Source organism: Lissotriton helveticus, chromosome 10 (genome assembly GCF_964261635.1).
Source record: "Lissotriton helveticus chromosome 10, aLisHel1.1, whole genome shotgun sequence".
NCBI classification, from domain to species: domain Eukaryota; kingdom Metazoa; phylum Chordata; class Amphibia; order Caudata; family Salamandridae; genus Lissotriton; species Lissotriton helveticus.
In genome coordinates, this window is record NC_136071.1 from 1,215,549,390 (window position 1) to 1,215,574,389 (window position 25,000).

The 25,000-nt window shown below is 46.9% G+C and overlaps 1 pseudogene; it reads right to left on the bottom strand.

Moving 5' to 3' along the window:
* The window catches only part of LOC144784225 (vomeronasal type-2 receptor 26-like), a 187,740-nt pseudogene extending 167,194 nt beyond the window's left edge, over positions 1 to 20,546 (bottom strand).
* Between the last annotated feature and the right edge of the window lie 4,454 nt (positions 20,547 to 25,000).

Here is a 25,000-nt window from a genome sequence, read left to right on the forward strand (position 1 = left end):
AGTAGAGTCCTGACTAAGCTGCGACTTTCATTGTTGCACTGGAGGTTGTGATTAAAGCCTTTTTGGTGGGTCACAGGTCATAAAGGTTCCAAATCAATGCACCACATGGTAACTATATTGTCCAGTTTAGTCATGTGGACAGAGCATGCAGGGAAAGAGCTGCTGCACTGGGTTTGAGGCAATGAATGTGCTATTGATACAAGATGGACATCAGTGGTAGAGACCACACCGTCGCTGTTGAAGAGCGTTGGATGCTGGCACTGGGCAGACAGGCCAGAGTGAAGTGAGAGGTGTTGCAGGAGTTGGTCATGATGGCAGGCCATGAAGGCAATAACTGGAGCTATTCAGTGGACAGTGCCTATTAATTCATTTTCAGCAACATATTAAAATGTAGTGGATTCTATATTTTTCGTAAAAGTTTTGTTCTAATGCTGGTATATGATTATTCACCTGCATGAGGAGGCATGTTGGGTTGTTTATCAACCAAGGGATTCTCGTACATACTGGGCTCCCTGCTCCGAGCTTCAGTATCATCACTGGTCAATCTCTGATAATTTTATCTTTTGAAAATAATAGACCCATATGACAACAGTTCACAGCAAGTGCAAAGAGTTTTAACCCTTTCGCTGCTCGACCTTTTTCCCCCCTTGTGACATGCCTTTTTTTGGGCAATTTGGGGTAGTTTGCGCTTAGGCCCCTGTAACTTTTTGACCACATAAGGTATCCATGCCATATTTTTGTCCTTTTCTTCCAACATCATGCGAATTCTAAAGGTACCCAGGGTTTGTGTATTCCCCTGGAAGGGACCCAGAAATGAGCCCAAATAAACCAACAAAGGGTTTGTGGGATTGAAAAACAATGTTTCCAGATTTCAGGGTCTGAGAGATGTTTGTCTGAACACCAAAAATGTTTACACAGTTTTAGCATTTTACTGGGCCATGGCCTATTTTTGCAATTTTTGTGCTTTCAACCTTCTTCCAGTTAATGGTAGAAACGGGTATGAAAGCAATAATGGATTCTGGAAAGCTATACATTTTAGAAAATGTGTCAAAAATTCAGAATTCAAAAAGGGGTAATTTGTGTAGATCCTTCAAAGTTTCTTTATAGAAACTAAAAGTTGAAAATAGGAAAAATTGAAAATGAGTTGAAAAAAACAGCCATTTGTGCCAACGTTTTCACCTGTAACTTCCTCTAATTATGACAGATGTTTGAAACAAATATACCTTTACATCCACTAGACCTTCCTGGTTGTGGGGGTATATATGACTTGTAGGTTCACCGAGAACCAGACGAACCCAAAGCCAATAACTGAGCAGCGTCTTGCAATGGGTTATTTTGTGCCGGGTATATAGCAATTCATTTGGGAAAATATATGCAGTGAAAATCGGGATGAAAGACATATGTATTTCTGAAATTGTAACAAAATATAGAGTTTATAAACAGTAGCTATTTGCACATTTCTGAAATTGTAAGTACCCATAGTAGCATGATAATAAGTGACTTCTTTTTTGCACATTGTCTTTCATTTGAAAGGCAGTAATGCATCAAACGTCAATAGGTAATAACAGTTGCTTTACAATTCTGTGTTACCCTAAGTCTCCTAATAAAAGTGGTACCTCACTTGTGTGGGTAGGACTACTACCCCCGCGATAGGAATCAGCTCAAAACCCAACGTGGACACACTTCATTTTTACAGTGGAAACTGAGCCTTTTTTTTGCAAAGTGCCTAGCTGTAGATTTTGAACCCTACTCTGCTGGCACCTATACCTTTTTTTTAAATTAGACACACAGGGGAATCCAGGAAGGGGTTGACTTGTCTGGCTCTCACCAAAGTCTGTTACTCCGAATTCCTTGCAAACCTCAAACTTTGTAAATAAAAAAACACATTTCCCTCACATTGTGTTGAAACGTGGGTAGATCGAAGAAACTAGCAGATTCTAAATACACATGTATTTAATCCTCTTTCCTTACATATTCATTTAATCTATGCATTCTTATGACAAAAAGCACTGTTAAGTTACCTGCAATCATTATCAAAACCTAATATAAGCCTACATTACGCAAATTCTATGTTTTGTTCCTTTAGTGTTAGGTGAGGTGAATGCATGAGGGCATGAATGATGGGATGTTTGAGTATTTGAATAGTTAGATTGCTAATATTTATATGTGTACAAAGGTATTTATACAACACTGATAAGGAATAATATGTGTTTTTAAAACCTTGTTAATTATAATTGAAATATTTGTATGATATTCACCCTGCACTCGTGTTATTGTGAGCCCTTGATATTATACAAAATTTAATGGAAGTATGTCTTTTTAAAAACTATTTTGAGTTGCTTTTGATTCCTTTACATTCATCCAAGGCACCCTACCACATGCAATAGAAAATGTCCGACTGGGTCACCTCAGTAATGCGGAGGTAACATGGCCAGTCCTAGCCAGCTATAGACCATATCCGCAAATAGGAGTTCTCACAGCAGCAGAAATGTGTAGACTTTATACAGCTACAATAACACTATACAGACAACTAATTCAAGTTTTTATGCGAGCTATAACATCAACCCCAGCAAGGGCTGTTCAATCTGCACAACCACAATTGGAGATGCCCACAATTAGTCCAGTGACTGTTAATGCAGTTATAGGTAAGGTTCCCTTAGACCAGAGCAGATTCCATTCTGGATTGCACAAAAGAAATCAGCTTGAAGCTGTGTTTCCCCATACAGGACCCCAAGATAAACATAGAATTCTCACAACATGCCTTCCTTTGGAGATGGTTCCCCCGGTAGAAAACGGTGCCACGTGGGGCACAGTAATTGCTGCTATTTATACAACATCAATAGCTGTTGCCCATGCCCTGGATCAGGGAATGATACTTATGAGCAATTATGCTACAGTCTCCCAAATTATTTCTAGTTTTATTAAAGAGGAATCAGCAGCATTTGGCGGTATAGAAATGTCTCACCCAGATACCATTAGTGAATCAGGAGTGAGAACTGCCAAAAATTATTATTGCTCAAGCTTATAAATCTAGAGGTTGAGATCATTTGGGAGCCATGCCTAACAAACCGCAAATTAAGTGTAATTCTGAAAAGGAAAACCCCAAAACAGGCACCACAGTCTTTAAAAGAATGCCGGGATAATAAGAAAAATAAAGACAAGATTAAATTAAAAGGTGGATCTTCTGAGATGAGCTACAATTTGCATAACCATGAAACAATTAATCAGCTTTCAATGTATAAGGCCAGTGATACACATCCTTCTCGTTGCTTTCAGGAGTCATCCAAAAAACGCTCTGTGAGATGAGGTCGATCAGAGCGCAGATTGGAGGAGTACGTGAAACAGATGAAGGAGTCACAATGCTCTTCTGACTTCATAATAAAAAAGGAAGAACAATTTCCACAGTAAAAACCTCAATTTGAAAAGAAGAAGGTGGCTGAGATAAAAGACATGCCACACATATTGAGGACTCTGCTTCAGAACAGAGTGGGCTCTGACTCTGCTAGACAGCACAACAGAAGTTACAATAATTTGCTAAAATCATCTAGAGTGCCTGGTGGCAGTAACAACTAGTGACTATATTCAAGTACAAACACCGGACCAGAGACTAAGGGGCTCATTACGATGGCGGAAGGACTGCCACTGTCAGCCATGCGGTAGCAGTCCTTCCGCCATTGGATCGTGAATTTCCCCCCGCCACATTACGATGGCGGGGCATCTAGACTGCGACCATGGCAGATAGAAAGACCGTCCACCATGGAACACCACAGGCAATCAGACCGAATGCCTAGCCGAGCAGTCTTCATGCATAAAATGGTGGTGGTGCCTAGCAGGCGCGTCCACCATATTATGATGCAGGCTGTGAGCCATCCTTTCCATGGCAGTGACACCGTCATGAAAAGACTGGTGGAGATCCTGTTTGGCGGCCCTTGCAGGGACCCAATGGGGGTTGTATGTGCATAGGTACACCCCATACATTTGGGTACTGTTAGAAGCGGCTGTCTCTAGTTGGCAGAGGTATACACTTCTGACAAATAGGGACACACCTTTTCTAGTCAGGGCAAGGAGATCACACACTTAGATAACCCCTGCTCACCCCCTTGGTAGCTTGGCAAAGCAGACAGGCTTATCTCAGAGGCAGTGCGTTAAGCATTTATGACCACATACAGTAATAAAGTGAATACACTACAAATGGACACGACACAGTAGTATTATAAAAATAAGTATTTTTATATAAGGCTTAGCACAAGACCAAATAACGACAAAAATATACCACAGTCTCAATAAATACTCTTGGAAGGAAAAATAATAGTTCAAGCACGGTTTCTTCTTAGCACAAAAGTCTTTAGTATCAAAAGCAACTCTTCTTCTCTAAAACACAGTTCTTGGCAACAATGTAACCCACACGGGAGTCACACGACGTCGAGGCAAAGGTAATCCAAAGGTTCGGCGTCGACCGCGAGGAGCGCTACGTCGAGCCCGGAGTCGCACAGACCCCAACAACACAGTACCTTGGAAAAGTGAAGCACTCGATGATCAGCGGCGTCGAGATGTCCGGCGTCGCGTCTTCGGCGTCGATCGGGCCTCGGAGTCGGGGCGATCTGCAGCGGCGTCGACCGAAGTCAGGCGGGAGCAGCGCTCACGGGATGAAGCAGGATACGACGTCGTCGATGTCGATGTTGCAAGAGTGAGCAGCGCTCACGGCGTCGAGAGGGCTCGAAGTCGATGCGATCAGCAGCGGTGCAGACACGGGGTCACTTGGAGCTGGAGCCGAACTCACTACTCACTGGCGTTGCTGCTGGCGTCGATCGGGCCCGGCGGCCGGCGTCGAGGAAGCGGGACACTGGAGCCGTTACTCACGATGTCGAGCTGGATTCGGCGGCGTCCGTCGGCGTCGAGATTGCTGGATTCTTTCAGAGGTGCTGGATTCACAAACTCCAGCAAATAGCACTTTAAGCAGATGAAGTCCTTTAGCCCTGTGACTTCAACAGGAGGCTGGCACTCTTCCAGCCCTTGGAGATTTTCTCAGCAAAGAGTGAGAGTACACACAAAGTTCCTCTCTCCTGGTTCCTTGGCAAAAATAAAGAAGCAATGCAGGATTCCCCCAACAAACAGCACTCTGGCAGAAGGGGTAGGCAGTCCTTAGATCAGCAGGCTTCTTGTCCTTGGTTCAGGTTTCCTTGTCAGAAGTGATCTGAATTCTTGGTTCAGGGGTCCTTCTCTTATACCCCTTTTTGGCTTTGATCCCTTTGTCCATGCAGGGGAATTTCCCCCCATCCTGGGTTTGTTGTGGGTGTTGCCAGGCCGAAGCACCTGGCCTATTCACTGGGCAGGGCAGAGTCCTCAGCCGCTCAGCAGGAGCGGAGCCAGCATTGTCACTGGCAGGGGCAGGGCCATCAGCTGCCCGGCAGGAGGCGGGCCAGGAAAGTCCCAGGCAAGCACAGAGTCATCAGTCGCCTGGCAGGGGGGCGGAGCCAACATTGTATCAGGCAGGGCCGGCTATCAAGAGCTACTCTCCCCTACTCTCAATGCAAATGCCCCACTCATCCCACACTGACTCATTCAGACTCTCTGGAGCCACCCAGCTCCTGTCACACGCACACCAGAACCAGCAGAGACCGGTAGACAGTTAGACAAGAAAATAGCTACTTTCTAAAAGTGCTATTTTCAAACACAGAGTCCAAAAACCATCCACACAAACGGATGCGTTATTAAACCCTGAGTTCAGGGATACCAAACTCGACATTGCACCATGCTCCCCGAGCCCGCTAGGATTATAGCATTAATAATCCTGGCAGCCCATTCTAACTGATGGAGAGCAGGTTACCTTACAATAGTGAAAAACGACTATGGCTGTAATTCACTATTAGGACATGCCAACCTTGTCAGGCTTGTCCTACCTTATGCTTACAATGCACCCTGCCCGTGGGCCTACCATAGGGGTGACTAACATGAAGTTAAGGGAAGGTTTAGGGACTGGCAAGTAGGTGTACTTGCGCAGTCCTCGTGACAGTCAGACTGCACATGGTCTGGCAATGGCAGACCTTCAGACATACTTTTACTAGGCCGCTCTTGTGGGTGGCACAACATGTGCTGCAAGCCCACTAGCAGCATTTGTATTTACAAGCCCTGGCACCCCTGGTGCACTCTACTAGGGACTGACAGTAAACCAAATAAGCCAAACATGGAAGTCAATCAATACAGCAATTTCACATAGGGAGCACTTGCACTGTGGCACGGATCAGCAGTGGCACAGTGCCCAAAGCATATACCAGCAAAAACATCGTAAACAGAGGAGGCAAACAGAAAAAATGGAGGAGAGACTCATGCCAATGATGCCAGGTCTAACACGTGTCCCCTCCAGCTGAAATGTGGGGAGAACTACCCTTACCCTAGGGAGTCCTCATCACTAAGGCGGAAAAATCTGGACAGACCATCAGCATTGGCGTGATCTGTGCCAGGGCGGTGTTCCACCGTGAAGTCCATCCCCTGTAGGGAAATGGACCACCTCAACAGCTTTGGATTCTCACCCCTCATCTGCATCAACCATCTGAGGGGCCTGTGGTCCGTCTGCACCCGGAAGTGAGTCCCAAACAGGTAGGGTCTTAGCTTCTTTAGCGCCCAGACCACAGCAAAGGCTTCTCTTTCTATCGCACTCCACCTCTGTTCCCTGGGGAGTAACCTCCTGCTGATGAAGGCTACAGGTAAGTCTCGGCCCTCTTCATTCACCTGAGCTAGAACAGCCCCCACGCCATGCTCTGAAGCGTCCGTCTGGACAACAAATTCTTTAGAAAAGTCGGGTGCCTGGAGTATGGGTGCTGTGCACATTGCAGTTTTCAGGGTGTCAAAGGCCGTCTGACAGGCGTCAGTCCAGTTCACAAGTCGTGGCTGCTTCCTGGAAGTCAGCGAAGTCAAGGGGTGCACAATGTTACCATAATCCTTGACAAACCTCCTGTAGTAACCCGTGAGACCCAGGAAGGCTCTCACCTGAGTCTGGGTTTTGGGCGGTGCCCATGCCAGGATGGTATCAATCTTGGGTTGCAGGGGGGCTACCTTGCCGCTCCCTACTTGGTGCCCCAAGTACACCACTGAACCCTGCCCAATCTGGCACTTACTGGCTTTGATTGTGAGGCCTGCTCTGCGCAGGGCCAACAACACTTCCTGGAGGTGGCACAAGTGTTCTTCCCAGCTGGCGCTGAACACTGCGATGTCGTCCAGGTAGGCGGCACTGAAATCCTCCAGTCCAGCCAAGACCTGGTTGACCAACCTCTGGAAGGTGGCAGGGGCATTCTTCATCCCAAAGGGCATAACCCGGAACTGGTAGTGCCCATCTGGTGTGGAGAATGCTGACCTCTCTTTTGCCCCATCGGTCAAGGCGATCTGCCAGTACCCAGACGTTAAATCAAACGTACTAAGGTACCGGGCAGCCCCTAACCGATCGATGAGCTCATCAGCTCTGGGGATGGGGTGCGCGTCAGTCTTGGTGACTGAATTGAGTCCTCGGTAATCCACACAGAACCGAAGTTCCGGTGAAGCACCAGGCGCTGCAGCCTTTGGAACCAAGACCACGGGGCTGGCCCAAGGACTGCTAGAGGACTCAACCACCCCTAGGGCAAACATCTTGGAGACCTCCTCCTTGATGTATGCTCTGACCTTGTCAGTCACTCTGTAAGCCTTGTGCTTGACAGGAGTGCTGTCCCCGGTGTCTACATCATGGACACACCACTGAGTGACACCAGGAATCAAGGAGAACAGATCAGGGAATTGTCCCAACAATTGGCGACAATCCTGCTGCTGTTCAGGGGTCAGTGTGTCAGAGAGGACAACACCATCCACTGACCCATCTTGCTCTTTTGCATACAGGAGGTCAGGAAGAGGCTCACTCTCCTCCTCCATTCCAGCATCTGTAGCTAGGAGCATGCCCACTTCAGACCTTTCTAAGTGGGGCTTCAAACGGTTGACATGCAGGACCCGCAAGGGGTTCCTGGGAGACTTTAAATCCACCAGGTAGGTGACATCGCTCTTCTTCTCCACAACCTCGAATGGCCCAGTCCACCTGTCCTTGAGCGCACAAGGTTCCACAGGGGACATGACCCAAACTTTCTGTCCAGGCTGAAGCTCTACCAGAGTGGCCTTCTGGTTGTACCACCGCTTCATCTCCTCCTGGCTGGCCTCCAGATTTGCCTGAGCAAGATCCCTGAAGCGCCTAGTCTGGTTCCTAAAGGCCAGCATGTAACTGTATACATCCTGGGGAGGTTTCCTGGGAGATTGCTCCCAGCCTTCTTTGACCAGACTCAAAGGTCCTCTTACCGGGTGACCATACAAAAGCTCAAAGGGGCTGAACCCTAGAGACTTCTGCGGCACCTCACGGTAAGCAAACAACAGGCATGGCAAGAGGACGTCCCATTTACGCCTCATTGGTTCTTCAAGACCCATAATCATGCCCTTAAGGGTACGGTTGAACCTTTCAACCAACCCGTTACCTTGAGGGTGGTAAGGAGTGGTGAACTTATAAGTTACCCCACACTCCTTCCACAGAGACTTCATATAGTTGGAAATGAAGTTGGTGCCCCGGTCTGACACCACCTCTCTGGGGAACCCCATTCGGGAGAAAACACCCATCAGTGCCCGTCCCACCACGGGGGCAGTCACTGTTCTGAGAGGGATGGCTTCCGGGTACCGTGTGGCATGGTCCACCAAGACCAGGATGAACCTGTTGCCCAGGGCTGTCTTGGGGTCCAGTGGCCCAACAATGTCAATCCCCACCCGGTCAAAGGGGGTACTGACCACGGGAAAAGGTTGGAGGGGAGCCTTCTGCTTCCGCCCGCTCTTCCCACTTGCCTGGCAAGTCTGACAGGTCTTGCAATGGACATCTGTGTCCCTTCGCATCTGAGGCCAATAGAAATGGGTGACAAGCCTGTCATAGGTCTTGTCCTGCCCCAGATGTCCAGCTAAAGGAACGTCATGAGCCAAACCCAGTAGGAAGGCTCTGAAGCGCTGGGGTACCACCAGCACACGGGCTGACCCAGGCTCAGCAGCCTTAGGCTCGCTATACAGGAGGTCGTTCTCCCAGTACACAAAATGTGACCCTGACTGATCACCTGAGGTTTGGGCTGAGGCCTGCTGCCTCATACCCATAAGAGAAGGGCACACTTTCTGTTCTGCACAGAATTCCTCCCTGGAGGGACCACCATCCTGCTGCCAATGGGTCAGCTCGGGCAGGTCTCCCAGTTCAGCAACTTGTTCACCTGTGGGTTCCAGGGCATACCCCTCAAGGTCTGCCTCCTCCTGGACCACGGGAACTACGGGGGACGGTTTCCCGCGCCCCCTGCCTCTTCTCTTCACAGCTGGGTCCTGGGCCATACTTTCAGGCTCCAGAACCCCATCAACACCCTTACTTGCTGTCATGGATCGAGTGGTCGCACACACCCACTCTGGCACACCCAACATTTTCAAATGTGTCTCCCTCTCCACCTTAGCCCAAGGGGAGTCTTCTAAATCATTGCCCAGGAGACAATCAACAGGCATGGCGGGCCTCACAGCAACCTGAAGAGTACCTGAAACTCCCCCCCATTCAAAGGAAACTTGAGCTACCTCACACTCTTTCTGGGAGTTGTCAGCAGCTATCACAGGGTAGAATGCGTGGGGAACAACCTGCTCTCTGGACACCAAGTGACACTTGACAGCTGTCACACTCGCTCCGGTGTCTCTGAGAGCTTCCACTCTATGGCCATTAATGGTCACCCACTGCCTATATTTCTTAGTGTTACTAGGCAGAGGGGGTGGAGGGACCAATTCCATGTCTCCTAGAGAGACCAGGGACATCTCCGCGGGACCCTCCCCACCATGGGCAACCATCTCCTCCCCTCCCAGAGCTACACTAGCCAACTGACGGGGTGGTGCACTGGGTAGTGCACCAAAATTCTTCAAGGGACACTGAGGGTCATAAAAACGGTGTCCCACCTGCTTACAAACGAAGCAGGTCAGTGGGCCCCTACGACCAGGTTTACCTGGCGGGGCCTCTGATTTCTTCACAGGGGGAGGCTGGGAACCCTTCCCTTGGTTCCCTTGGGAATTACTTTGGGGCCCTTTCTGGAACTCCCTCTGTTTACCCTTGTCCCCCCCACTCTTCTGCTGGGGACCCTGCCCACCTTTGGCTGAGTCTCCCACTGGACCCTTGTTGTCCCTGGTACTGACCCAGCGGTCCGCCTCTTCAGCAAGTTTTCTAGGGTTAGACATCTTGCTATCAATAAGGTGCTGGCGCAGCTCTGGAAAACAGTTATTAGACAAGTGCTCCCAAGCAAACAAATCATAAAGAGCATCATAACTTTCCACTTTGCTGCCCTTTACCCAACCATCCATGGCTCTGCAAAAATATGACACATACTCCACCCACGTGGTACCAGGCAACTTCTTACATTCTCTAAAGGCCTGTCTGTACTTTTCTGGGGTTAGGCCATACCTTAACATTAAAGCATCTTTCATATGAGCATAAGACGTCCTATCCTCAACAGGCATGTCTAACAGGGTATCTCTTCCCTCATTCACAAAGCGGCCCCACAACCCCGCTCCCCAATCCTTCTCAGGGACCCGGTGGGCCAACAATGCTAACTCATATGCTTTAAACCACTGACCAATATCCTCATTCTTCTGAAAATCTTTGATCACATCTTTGGGAAAATAAAACCTACTTTCTGCAGGCACAGATGGGACGCTGCCACCAGAGGGATTCAATTCTAACTTTTTAGCTTGGAGCTCCAACTCCCTCAACTTGGTATCACGCTCAAAAGCTAACTTCTCTCTTTCAAACTCTAATCTTTTGATCTCCAAATCAGCTTCTCTCCTGCCTCTTGCATTCTCTAATTCCAACTGCCCATTTATCTTAAGTTTTTCCATTTCCATGTTGTATGCTCGCTCCTTCGCCCTTTCTTCTCTTTCTTCAGGGGAAAGACCTTTGGAGGAAACACTGCTGCCAGGAGGGGATACAGGCCCAGTCACGGGCACTTCCTCCTCCCCTTCCTCTGTCGGTACCACCACCGGATCAGAGGGGTCTCTGGCCGCTAACCAGGCCTGCAATGCTTTGAGAAATTCTGGTTTCCTGGAGATGCCTTTGGTAGGAACTTTAAACTGCTTGCAAAAGTATTGCAGCTGCTTCTTTTCGTATGTCCCTATCTTGGCTCTATCAAATTCCTCCTCAACAACAACAAGGGGAGTGACTCCGGTATCACTCATGGTTAAAACTGGCAGTGTTCAAAAAATCAAGCTTCAGGAAAAGCGGAGAACAAAAATAGAATATCCAACCAAAACAGATTGTGGCTGCGCTATGGTCTGCTTTCACTATGTAGCGCACACTAATCACTGCACATGGGTCATAAATGCAAAGTTCAAATCCCACCGCTGACCCACCAATGTTAGAAGCGGCTGTCTCTAGTTGGCAGAGGTATACACTTCTGACAAATAGGGACACACCTTTTCTAGTCAGGGCAAGGAGATCACACACTTAGATAACCCCTGCTCACCCCCTTGGTAGCTTGGCAAAGCAGACAGGCTTATCTCAGAGGCAGTGCGTTAAGCATTTATGACCACATACAGTAATAAAGTGAATACACTACAAATGGACACGACACAGTAGTATTATAAAAATAAGTATTTTTATATAAGGCTTAGCACAAGACCAAATAACGACAAAAATATACCACAGTCTCAATAAATACTCTTGGAAGGAAAAATAATAGTTCAAGCACGGTTTCTTCTTAGCACAAAAGTCTTTAGTATCAAAAGCAACTCTTCTTCTCTAAAACACAGTTCTTGGCAACAATGTAACCCACACGGGAGTCACACGACGTCGAGGCAAAGGTAATCCAAAGGTTCGGCGTCGACCGCGAGGAGCGCTACGTCGAGCCCGGAGTCGCACAGACCCCAACAACACAGTACCTTGGAAAAGTGAAGCACTCGATGATCAGCGGCGTCGAGATGTCCGGCGTCGCGTCTTCGGCGTCGATCGGGCCTCGGAGTCGGGGCGATCTGCAGCGGCGTCGACCGAAGTCAGGCGGGAGCAGCGCTCACGGGATGAAGCAGGATACGACGTCGTCGATGTCGATGTTGCAAGAGTGAGCAGCGCTCACGGCGTCGAGAGGGCTCGAAGTCGATGCGATCAGCAGCGGTGCAGACACGGGGTCACTTGGAGCTGGAGCCGAACTCACTACTCACTGGCGTTGCTGCTGGCGTCGATCGGGCCCGGCGGCCGGCGTCGAGGAAGCGGGACACTGGAGCCGTTACTCACGATGTCGAGCTGGATTCGGCGGCGTCCGTCGGCGTCGAGATTGCTGGATTCTTTCAGAGGTGCTGGATTCACAAACTCCAGCAAATAGCACTTTAAGCAGATGAAGTCCTTTAGCCCTGTGACTTCAACAGGAGGCTGGCACTCTTCCAGCCCTTGGAGATTTTCTCAGCAAAGAGTGAGAGTACACACAAAGTTCCTCTCTCCTGGTTCCTTGGCAAAAATAAAGAAGCAATGCAGGATTCCCCCAACAAACAGCACTCTGGCAGAAGGGGTAGGCAGTCCTTAGATCAGCAGGCTTCTTGTCCTTGGTTCAGGTTTCCTTGTCAGAAGTGATCTGAATTCTTGGTTCAGGGGTCCTTCTCTTATACCCCTTTTTGGCTTTGATCCCTTTGTCCATGCAGGGGAATTTCCCCCCATCCTGGGTTTGTTGTGGGTGTTGCCAGGCCGAAGCACCTGGCCTATTCACTGGGCAGGGCAGAGTCCTCAGCCGCTCAGCAGGAGCGGAGCCAGCATTGTCACTGGCAGGGGCAGGGCCATCAGCTGCCCGGCAGGAGGCGGGCCAGGAAAGTCCCAGGCAAGCACAGAGTCATCAGTCGCCTGGCAGGGGGGCGGAGCCAACATTGTATCAGGCAGGGCCGGCTATCAAGAGCTACTCTCCCCTACTCTCAATGCAAATGCCCCACTCATCCCACACTGACTCATTCAGACTCTCTGGAGCCACCCAGCTCCTGTCCCACGCACACCAGAACCAGCAGAGACCGGTAGACAGTTAGACAAGAAAATAGCTACTTTCTAAAAGTGCTATTTTCAAACACAGAGTCCAAAAACCATCCACACAAACGGATGCGTTATTAAACCCTGAGTTCAGGGATACCAAACTCGACATTGCACCATGCTCCCCGAGCCCGCTAGGATTATAGCATTAATAATCCTGGCAGCCCATTCTAACTGATGGAGAGCAGGTTACCTTACAATAGTGAAAAACGACTATGGCTGTAATTCACTATTAGGACATGCCAACCTTGTCAGGCTTGTCCTACCTTATGCTTACAATGCACCCTGCCCGTGGGCCTACCATAGGGGTGACTAACATGAAGTTAAGGGAAGGTTTAGGGACTGGCAAGTAGGTGTACTTGCGCAGTCCTCGTGACAGTCAGACTGCACGTGGTCTGGCAATGGCAGACCTTCAGACATACTTTTACTAGGCCGCTCTTGTGGGTGGCACAACATGTGCTGCAAGCCCACTAGCAGCATTTGTATTTACAAGCCCTGGCACCCCTGGTGCACTCTACTAGGGACTGACAGTAAACCAAATAAGCCAAACATGGAAGTCAATCAATACAGCAATTTCACATAGGGAGCACTTGCACTGTGGCACGGATCAGCAGTGGCACAGTGCCCAAAGCATATACCAGCAAAAACATCGTAAACAGAGGAGGCAAACAGAAAAAATGGAGGAGAGACTCATGCCAATGATGCCAGGTCTAACAGGTACACTAAGTGGAAGCCACCGTGCGGTGCCTGCCACGTAGTGCACTGTAATGCTCAACATGCCTTTTCAACATTGCAGTGGGTGCTGCTGTCATTGAACAGTAACACAGTGGACGCTGGGGAATAGGTTGTTGCATTACTTTTCTCAGTGATTGCAATAGTAAGGCTAAGGCGATTCTCATTTTAATGGAGCAACCGTGCCTAATTGATATATGGAGAGATAAGTTCTCAGAAACTACTTGGTATATACATTATTTGGCTGTACACAAGATTTACACCCTCGTTGAGTTTTAGTAAGTGTCCAAACATTAGCTCGCAGAGTAATTAAATGTGATTATCTTCCGAGGACCTACTATGACCACTCACCAATAATTTTAGATTTAGCACTTCCTCCTTCAACATTTGAGCTATTCGCCTGGTGCTTCCCACCCTATTCCTTATTAGACCCCGTTTTAAGGCAGAACTTTATAATAACATAGGTACAGTCGACAAGTTTGCGACAGTTTGAGAGACATATAAAGTCTCTATCAGGGGGGTCACCATTGCAAAGCACGTATGGGTTCTCAGGTCTTTGAGAGGTAGTCTCATGAAACTGGAAGCAGACATTGCAAAGTTAGAGAGGGAACAACAAGGTTACATTGATCCACAAACCCTACATGACATCAGGACGAAGCTTAAGGAGAATTATGACATGGTGGACAGTGAAATTAAACACATATGTAATACTCAACTGCTTGGATGTATGGGGAAGGTGAAAGACCTGGAGCTACTCTGGCAGGGCTGATGCAGTCTAGGAGAGACGTTGGAACAATCACAGAAATTTTAGACAAATCTGGACAGTCCCTCTATGACAGTGAACAAATAGCAGATAGATTTTGCAGATACTATACCGCTTTGTACAATTCATGAATTACTGCCAACTTTGAGGCTATACTTCATTACTTGGAGCACATACTCATGTTGTGGCTCACCCCTGAGCACAGAGAGCACCTTATGACCCCCCGTGGAGCCTGCTGAGATCCTTGAGGTATTAAAGAACATTCGAGCTGCGGATGCCCCAGGAATAGATGGCCTCACTGCCTTTTTTTAAAAGGCATATCAGGAATTGCTCCAACTCCACTTATTTACATTATACGAGGAGATGGGTGATGCTAACGGTATGCCGTCTTTAATGCGGGAAGCATTGATTTTCACTCTTTTTAACCATGTAAGCAATTCAATTAATGTTCCTCCTATAAATCCCTGTCACTTTTAAATATTGACACCAAGATTTTTGCTAAAATCTTAGCAAATAGACTAGCTTCATTGGTCCCATTTATAGTCAGCCCAAAACAGGCTTCATGCCAGGCCATAGCATAAAGGTTAATCTTAGAACCCTATTCTTTGTAATACAACGCGTTGACCCTGAGGTAAAGGCAGCTACCATTTTTTTAGATGCCAAAAAGGCGTTCGACTTCTTGGAATGGGCCTTTATGAGGAATGTACTGCACCGCATTGAAGTTAGGGAAATATTTCTGCAATTAGTGAATGTGCTAAATATGGCCCCTTTGGCTTTGGTTTGCATTGGTAATTTGGTTACAGACCCCTTATGATTATTTTAGGTACGCAATAGGGTTGCCCATTATCAACTTTGTTATATGTGAATAATTCAGAGCTACTGGCCTGTGTTCTGAGAGAATATCATTGCCCTAGGGGGCTACATTTTCCTGGTTACCACCTCATCATATAAGATAATGCGAGAGACACTTTGTTGTATACTCACAAATCAGAGATGAATCTTTCTCCTGTTCTCAGAGAGTTGACTCATTTTGATGGCCTTTCTGGATTGTGCATTATCTGGGAGAACACAATAATATTTCCTCTCACTCCATCCACAAGTCTCTCGACATTTGAATTTCCCTTGCAATGGAAATCTGACTCAGTGTGGTACCTTGGCATCCAAATACATATGGACCCGGAAATAGTAATGAATAATAACTATGGGACACCGATTCACAAACTAGAGACTGATGTTGATTGCTGAACCAGGGAGACAGTATTTTAAGCCCTTGACTGCTTATGATGGAACCACACCGTCATGAGCCACGGGTGGTGTGTGCTCATGATAGCATGGTTCCGTCATGCAGCTGCCGCTCTGCGCATGCAGCATTAGTTCCCCGACTGTGCGGGCAAATTAATGAGCGGGCGGGGCAATGACGGAACCACGCCGTCATGAGCACAGCCCGCCCGTGAATCATGATGGCATGGTTCCGTCACGAGCATGGTGGTGCCATGCTCACTCCCCAAACCCCAGCGCTGTGGCGAAATTAGCTCCATGGCCAAGGGGTTACTGGGGTGTATAGCCCTAATGCCTGTGGTTATACTTCCTAGGTTCCTGCTTCTGTTTTACAATAGTGCAATGTTACTCGCATGGTCATTAATTGCTACCCTATGCTCACTAATGATTAGGTTGGACTGGGTTGGTAAAAACCCAGGGTTAAGGGAGACATTCTTACATTGCCTTTAAATATGGAGGGGTTGAATACATCAGAGCTGAAGCTATACTATAGGGCAGCTTAGAGTTTGCATGCTCACTACTGGCTTTATAGCCCCTATAACTTGCTGCATCTGTACATTGAGAGGGAAGTAGATGCCCCCCCTTTACCTCTCTCGTGCTCTTTTCTGTGACCCTTTGAGGTGTCACAGTGCACTTGGCTCAATTAATTCAACAATACATGCCTTGCACAATTTATTGTCCAAAGTACACCATGTATGTGCATTTTTAATTGGCACAGTATGCCCAGATGTTGGTCCCTTGTTCACTTTGCCACTGGATTCAAGCTAGCCAGGCTGATAAGGGTGTTACCCCAAAACTGGACCCAGGAGTCTTGTTTCCTGTCCAGGGAATTCGGGCTGGACTGTTCACCTGAGGACAGGGTCAAGATTGATTTGCATATGGTTGGGTCTGAATTTGGGTGGCGAAGTGAGCTAAAGAACGATGATCTGTGACTGGTGATGAGTGTCTGAAATGTTTCAGCGATCCTTCAAACATTTCTTCGCCCTAAGTTGGCTGGGTATGCCCAGACGTGTGTCCCTTTCTCGCATCACAACTGGATTCAAGCTAGCCTGGCTGATGCAAGTGTTACCCCAAAACTGGCCCCAGGATGCTTTTTTCCGGTCCAGGGAAGACCTGACTTGGCAGTTCTGGATGGACAGTTCCTGTGAAGCACAGCGTCAAGACTGATTTGCATATGGCTGGGTCCAAACTGGGGTGGCGAAGTGAGCTAAAGAACAATGATGGATTCAACCCAGATCTCTGACTGGGTGTGGGTGTCTGAAAAACTTCAGCACTCCATCCATCATCTCCTTGTGTTTGCTTTGTTTGCCTTAAATTGGCAGGCCATGCCCAGACATGGGTCTCTTGCTAACTTTGTTACTGAATTCAAGCTAGCCTGGCTGATGAGAGGTGTCACCCCGAAAGCAGTACCAGGATTGTTGTTTCCGGTCCAGGGATTACCTGGCTTGGCTGTTCGGGCTGAGCTGCTCCCATGAGGCACACGGTCAAGACAGATCTGCATATGGCTGGGTACAAACTGGAGGTGGCAAAGCGAGCTAAATAATGATGATGGATTCAATACAGGTCTGTGACTGGGGGTGAGTGTTTGAAAAGTTTCAGTGCTCCATCCAACATCTCCTTGTGTTTGCTTTGTTCGGCCACAGTTGAGCAAGGAAGCACAAAATCACCCAAAATACCACGTCATGCACCACAGTCCACCATGCACCACACATTTTTTCCCATCATCCATTTGTTTAGGAAGTGAGACATTACTTGGTTTTCCATTATCCATTATTACTGGATTTACCATCATCCTTCCACACAGGAGGCAACATCACTGGTTGTTAAATGTTGTTTATTGAAATGTTCATAGAACAGAACCATCAGAGATATCATGACATCATTACATATCGAACGAAGAGGCAGACGCTGCTTAGGGAATGTCCCCTAGGTCACAGATGAGGATCCACTACAGGCTTGTAATATTTTTGACGATTACCAATAAATCAAAAATGTGAACAAATGTCGAACAAAAACTCAAAATTTTTATTATAATACAATCTATATCTTCCAGACTATCCAGTCATTAATTAATTGATGAATCATTCATGTTCAGTTATCAAATGAAAAATCCTGATGCATTTCGGGCATCAGAGTGCCCTTCTTCATGGGTTCGTCTGTAATAGAAGCCAAAAAGAAAGATGCGCTATTTCCATGATTAAAAACGTTACATTAGATTACCATCACCGTATCCAAAGTGTGCTCCATGCAGATGAAGAAAGTGTAAAACCAAAGATTGAAAAAACTAAAGAATGTCAAGCTGACGATTTATAGCCACTGTGTGTCAATGATGAGAAGTAAAATCAATAAGAGAAACAGGTGGAGACAAGGAAGGTTAAACAATGTTTAATATAGAGTGTGAACCAGGTCAGAAAAAGGTCCTCAAAAGACAAAAAGTGGCACAAAAAACATAATCTTACTGACAGTAGTCACAGGAAGGAATCGACTCATTTCTCCATTAAAAAACGGTAGTATCTCGGTCGTTCAACCCTGTAAACAGAGTGTTGACCACGGTTAGACAAAAAAAGTGACCTCGGGTAACGAGACCGGCAAAAGTCAATAGTTGGTGGTACTTACTCGAAAGTGAAATGAGAAGAGTCGGCAGTATATTCTCAGGAAACGCAACTGGAACAGTCACGAGGGAGCTGTGTGTCAGAAAATGCGTAAGTGCAGCCATATTAGTATAACGGGCGTGCATAAAATCATGAAAAGAGTGAGAGGACATGTGTCTGTCACGTGATCAGAACGATCGTGGAGGCCATGATGGAAAAGGTTGTAGCGAGTGTAGGTTAAAACGGGCGTGCAGAAAGTGAGAGTGAAAAGACAAGTGCATGTCGCGTGATCGTGCGGATTAAGGCGGCCATGTTGGAACAGGTTAAAAAAGTGTGGGATACTGTACAAACAGAATCAAAACGTGATAAAAGATGGGAAAACGTGCATATGAGAAAACATTCTCTATCAGAACAGATAATGTCATGTAACAAAAGTATAGAGTGTCCTGACTGGGTATTGAACAATGACAAAAAATATGCACTAGACATGATAAGTAAAAAACCAACTGTATAAACAGTAGATGCAGCATAAGAGATCAGTGATAGCAGTGTCAGAATATGGTTACAAATAATAAAGAAACTCCATTCTGTCATTGAGACCATTATGATGCATTGTGTTAAAAAATCGAATCTAAAAGTTCTCCCTTTGTAGTAATTGGCTATTCAAATCAGTTCCTTCGGGATTTTCAACATTCTCCAAGATCAAAAATTTTAATTGTGAAATGTTGTGTTTCAGGTTGGTGAAATGAACTGCCAATGCTGACTTGGTGTTTTTCAAACGAATGTTGCTTTTATGTTCCAAGATTTGTATCCTAATTTTACGAGAGGTAATCCCTACATAACAAAGGCCACATGGGCACTTGATCATGTAAATTACTTTTGAAGAGATGCAAGTATTCTGTTACATATCGCACAGAATACAGAGAAGCCAATTATCACATGTGTACACAAATTCAAGGTGGTCACAAATGAAAAAAAACCAAATACATCGATGAGCAGGGCAGTCACATGGGTACAATAGCAAATATGGCATTAATCAGCAGTGTTAGCCAGCAGGTAGGCGGTAAAGGGGCCCCAAATGTCCTGCGGACGGGACGCGCTGGGCAGTTCCTCCGCATTACACGTGAGTTGATCTCGACAGTACGTTACATCTTGCAGCCAGTGTGCCAACTTAGGAGCTGGGCGGCAATCTACTATAAATAAATGTCAGCATAACAACATTTTCCCTATTCCCTACAAAGTCATTGAGTTGCAGAACCTTGACCATTTGGGTAAACGTCACCCATAGTGTGAGCCCCAGCAGCATGCATCATTTTAAGTGATCCAGTCTCGCCAGTCACCGATATATCTATATGATGGACTAGAGGCATCGCCGGTGAATATAGTGGTAGTTCTTAGCCCGACGTCTCAATTCTTGCCATGCCTGATATGTAAACTTCACCGTGTTAATTTCTTACTTTCAAGAACCGTAGTGTTATTCACTACCATTGCCTTAAGAGGTATGGGATGAGTGGCACCCGCCTCTACTGCAACGTGCGGTGCATACGGTAGAGCCTTTTGCCAATAATAGGCATAGTGCGCCAGGGCACAAAGATAGTATAGCTGCCTATCAGGTACAGCAAAACCTCCCATTTCATACTGTCTTGTGAGTGTCTCCCACTTTACCCGTGGCTTTTTGCCCCCCAATGCCAACGTAATTAACAGTGACCGTAAAGTAGAAAAAAAAGTTGCATGAGGCGTATAAGTATATTCACAAAAAAATATGAAAACCGTGGTAGCACCACCATTTTGATGATCGCCATCTGTCTGTTAAAGTAAGTGGCAGTTTGATCCATCTAGCTACTTTGTCATCGAGTCGCGTAATTGCAGTACCGTAATTGGTGCTAACAACAACTTGAGAGTCCCTCTGAGCTTAGATACCCAAGTACTTGACTGGATCAGTTCTCCATGCTATTGGACATTCCAACTCAAACGGCGTAGTACTGTCCATCAAGGGTAATACTATTGATTTGTTCCAATTCATGGCAAGGCCAGAAACCCATTCAAACCTTACATATTCACGAATCAACCTGTCTAGATGCGCTGCCGGTTCTCGCATGTATAGGACCATGTCATCTGCATACATGGACACTGCTATGGCCGTTGTAAAAAACGCAGTGCTGCATCGGCATGCCTTTGCTGCAGAATATAGACCAGGGGCTCCATAACTAATGCAAAAAGTAAAGGTGACATTTGGCACCTCTGTCTAAAGCCACGCCTAATCGGTATCGTGCCGAAGGTCTGGCCATTAAACAGTATTCGGACCACTGGGCTAGTGTACAATAATTTAATCCAATTAGTATAAAAGTAGGGAACCCCCATACGGTGCAGCTCTGCAAACATATAAGTCTAAGCGATGGAATCAAATGCTTTTGCGGCAACCAGCAGGACTGCAGCCGCAGACATTTCAGGTTTCAGGAGGTTCAACACTGTGAATAGAGTCCTGATGTTGTGAGCAGTGGAGTGGGCCGGGATAAACCCTGACTGGTCAGGTAAAACCATAACCGATATTAGTAGGTGTAGTCTAGTCGCTAGCACTTTCGTGAGGATCTTGACATCCGTGTTCATCAGTGATAAAGGTCTATTGGAGTCTCATTTGTCTGGGGCTTTCCCTGGTTTCAATAGTGTGATAATGAGAGCCTCGCTGCTGTTCATGCGCCTCATCAAACATGGGCTGCAGATGAGGCACCAAGATATCCACATATTCTTTATAGAACTCTGCCAGAAGCCCATCTGTGCCCCTAGCTCTACCATTCGGCAGTGCTGCGATAGCATTCCTAATCTCACCCGCTGTCAACGGATGCATCAGGAAGTCCTGTTGCTCCTTCGTCAACCACACCAGGGCAATGTCATCAAAGTATTGAGCAATGTCCTCCTCATTCGCAGTATGCCTAGCCTCATGCATATCTCTATAGTGTTGTGTAAGTGTGCCAAGTATCCCCAGCGTATCACACTGACTATTCTCACTGGATCAGGCAGTGTTTGGTCCATGACTCTGTAATCCTGCTCGCCAATGCACGACCAGGACGCCCCCCTTCCCCATAATATTGGGCTTGCCAACGTCTGGACATATGCTTCACCTCTTGCTCTGCTAACTCATTGTATTCAGTAACTTTTGAACGTATAGCGGAGAGCAGGACCGCTTCAGTCGTCTCTTCATACTGCTGTTCTAGTTGACCCAATTCCTTTTCTAGTCATGTCATTGAGCCATTTGAGCACCCCAGCCTGCAGGCCTATGCTCACGCCCCGTATAGTGACATTGAAGGCCTCCCGTAGAGTGCTGAAACTCCGCACTGATCCTACATTTTCAGCGAAGTATTTGTCTATAGCTTCACGCACTCCTCCATGAACACTTGATCTAGCAGCTCGGAGGGTTGCAGTCACCACTGAAATTGGGGTGGTGTGTAAGTGAGTATTGTCATAGTAAGTTGTACTGGGGAATGGTCTGATAAGGTACGAGGAAGGTAAACAGCCTCAGTGATAAACGTGCTAACATCCGCAGTAGTCAGCCAGTAGTCAATACAGGACCATGAATTGTGAGCATATGAATGGCATGTACCTTCCAGCACCCCAGGGTGTCTCAGTCTCCAAATGTCTATAAGGCCTAGATCTTTCATACCAGTGTGAATTGCCTGTGTGGCTCTTTTGTGGACGGGGACTGAAGCAGTGCGGCAGTCCAGTGCAGGATTTAAAATCACATTAAAATCACCCCCACATATAAGTGCAGTAGGTGGTAACTGATATATTTTGTTCCATAACCCTGCATAGAAATCAGGGTCATCCATAATCGGCCCATACACATTAACTATTGTAACTAGCTTACCAGACAGTTTGCCTTGAATGAGTACATAGAGGCCAGTGTCATCAATTTCCTCATACGTACTAACAACGGGGAGAGGAGTTGGCCTAACGGCTAGGGCGTTCGACCTCGGACCTGGGGAACTGGGTTCGAGTCTCGGTAACGACGCTGCACATCCTGCGATTCTGGGCGAATCACTTAATCTCCCCGTGCCTAACAAAAAAACTAATGTGTGTCCTCATGTAACGTAACTGGTGCTATCTAAAGCGCTCTGATACCCGATTCGGTTGCGGGTCAAGTTCGCGCTATATAAAACTCTGCAAAAAAAAAAAAGGAACATTCTTTTTTATTAAGACCAGAACCCCACTCACATACGAGGAATAGGAGGAAGCAAATTGAGCACCCGCACCCGCCCACTTAGTGGCTATGGAGGATGCTGCCGCCTTGGTGAAATGTGTTTCCTGCAGCAGTGCCACCTGTATGTTATGGCAGTCTAGGTACACCAACCACCAACACTTGCTTTGTTTTCTTTGGATTATTGAGCCCTCTAACGTCTCATGTTATCCAGTGCAGTCTACCCTCTGCTTGAGTCATTCGCACTTGTCACAACAATATACTCAACATATATAGTACGTGACCTGTATACTCCAATCACCCAGCATCTTTGTATTATGTTCGTCAAGAGTGGATCGCTGAACAATGCCCCAATGAAACCCCCCACCCACCCCAGCATCACAATCACACTGAGGAAACCAACATAACTGAATAGCAAACCTATACTCCCCCACCCGGCCCACAGCAAGCAGCTAGTCCGCTCACTGTGGAGAACTGCAATTAGTAACTGTGCAGGGAACACCCTCATTGAGGACACCAGTTGCCCAATGACCCCCTTGATGTGAAAAAGGGGGGTCAGGGCACACTCGACGTTCTCTCTGTAATAAGTCCTACCAGCATGGGGCCTACATCAGGTTATCGTAGAGGTCTCCAGACAGGGAAACATTGCGTCGCGTCACCCACCCCAGCAGTTAAGTAACAATATCAAGAACACATACAATCAATCATTACAAGACAGCTATCAATTCCGTCCTGCATGCGATACTGCTGTGCGTGAAAGTCAGATTGTAACAGCCATTGATGGCGGGGACCACTTTAGACAAAGTATAGTTTATCATGGTGCCCACGGTATGGAAAAAATGACAGTAGCATGACATCTCAACCTCAGTCTCGAGTCAGTGAGCCATCAAAACATCGCATCAATCACAAAAGAGGGTGACATAATGCCGTCCTTCTCCATTACTATACCAGTTCAGCCAAGACAGTCGCTCAGTTTATCATCTTCGTTGTCCACCTCATCCCCATCCACTCTTGCTGGTTCTCTGCGCTCAAGCTGCTTGATGAAGTGTAGAGCATCCTTTGGAGTTGTGAATAATCTTGTTTTACTGCCATTACCGCAGCAGAAATCACAGGGTCCCGGTCGCCATTTTCTGTAAATAACGTGGGCTAGCGCTGACAGGCAGATTAGAGTGTGTATAGCTCACCAATTTTCACCACAGGGACATCTTTGTGCTGTTCACAGCTAAGGGAGAAAGTACCAGCGGATGCCACAGAAAGAGGCAGGAGAAAAGTTACATTATGGCCCTGACTAGTTAAGCTGCACTAATGTGTGGCCATCTTGCTTCGGGCTCTCTAGCGCCCCCTGAGGTGACATCACTAGTGTCTCATCAAAACCATTGATAAAAGAAGATACCAGGCAAGAGGACTTCATTTCCCATCATCCATCATCAAAGAAAGTGACAACACTGCATTTAGAAATCTGACCGGAAGTGACATCACTGGAGTTCCAATAATCTATCTGTACAGGAACTGATATCACTTTCTGCCTCCTCCCTTTTCAGTCGACTCTTCAAGGCATCCCAGGACCTTGGGAAAGCGCCTCTCTACCTTTTAAACTTACAAGATCACATATAATCATCTGCCTGAACCAGCACAGCACACTCCTGTGGTATTCTGACTTAGGTCATATTTAGAATCGTGACGTGTCTTGGTGGAAAGTAGAATGAGGGGATTCAGAGAGGCCTTTGGAGTGGACATATGGGGGGGGGGCGGTGGCATTTGATGCTTCCTCTTTCCAGGGGTTGTTCAGCTGTTTTTCAACCTTGAAGGAATCCTCGTTTTGGAACCTGCTTATTTCCGTCTTTAGTGCAACATTGAAATTGGCGACGGTCAGGAGTGTGAAGATTTCAAGCAATCCCATGTTTCCAGCTGGACTTATTCTGCCGGTAAATAAACAGACTTTGAAGGAATTTAAATTTCATCAAGAAACAGCTTCTGGTAACGTCATTTTTCACTCGCTATTTTATGCACCTTACTAAACCTAGCGCTTAAAATGATATTTTAGCGCTGACTGTTTATATGACATTTGTGTGTCTATGAAGTCTCCTAGTGACACTTTTGTGTGAGAACGACTGAAGATTGATGAGAGCTTGAAAGCGTCACCTGTGTCTCACTTCCCTGGTGACCGTTGCGGTGAGAGACATGAGGCGTCTCGAGCGCTCAGAGGCCTTCATCGAGCGCTCAGAGGCTTTCATCGAGCGCTCAGAGGCTTTCCTCCTACAAACTGAGGCGCCTCGAGCAGACTCTGTCACAGACTCTTATTCTCCGTGTTCGACTCGGATATGACGTCTGCTTCATCACGCTAAGCATTCTGGAGTTCAAGTTCACGCTGCGTAAAGAGACGTCAT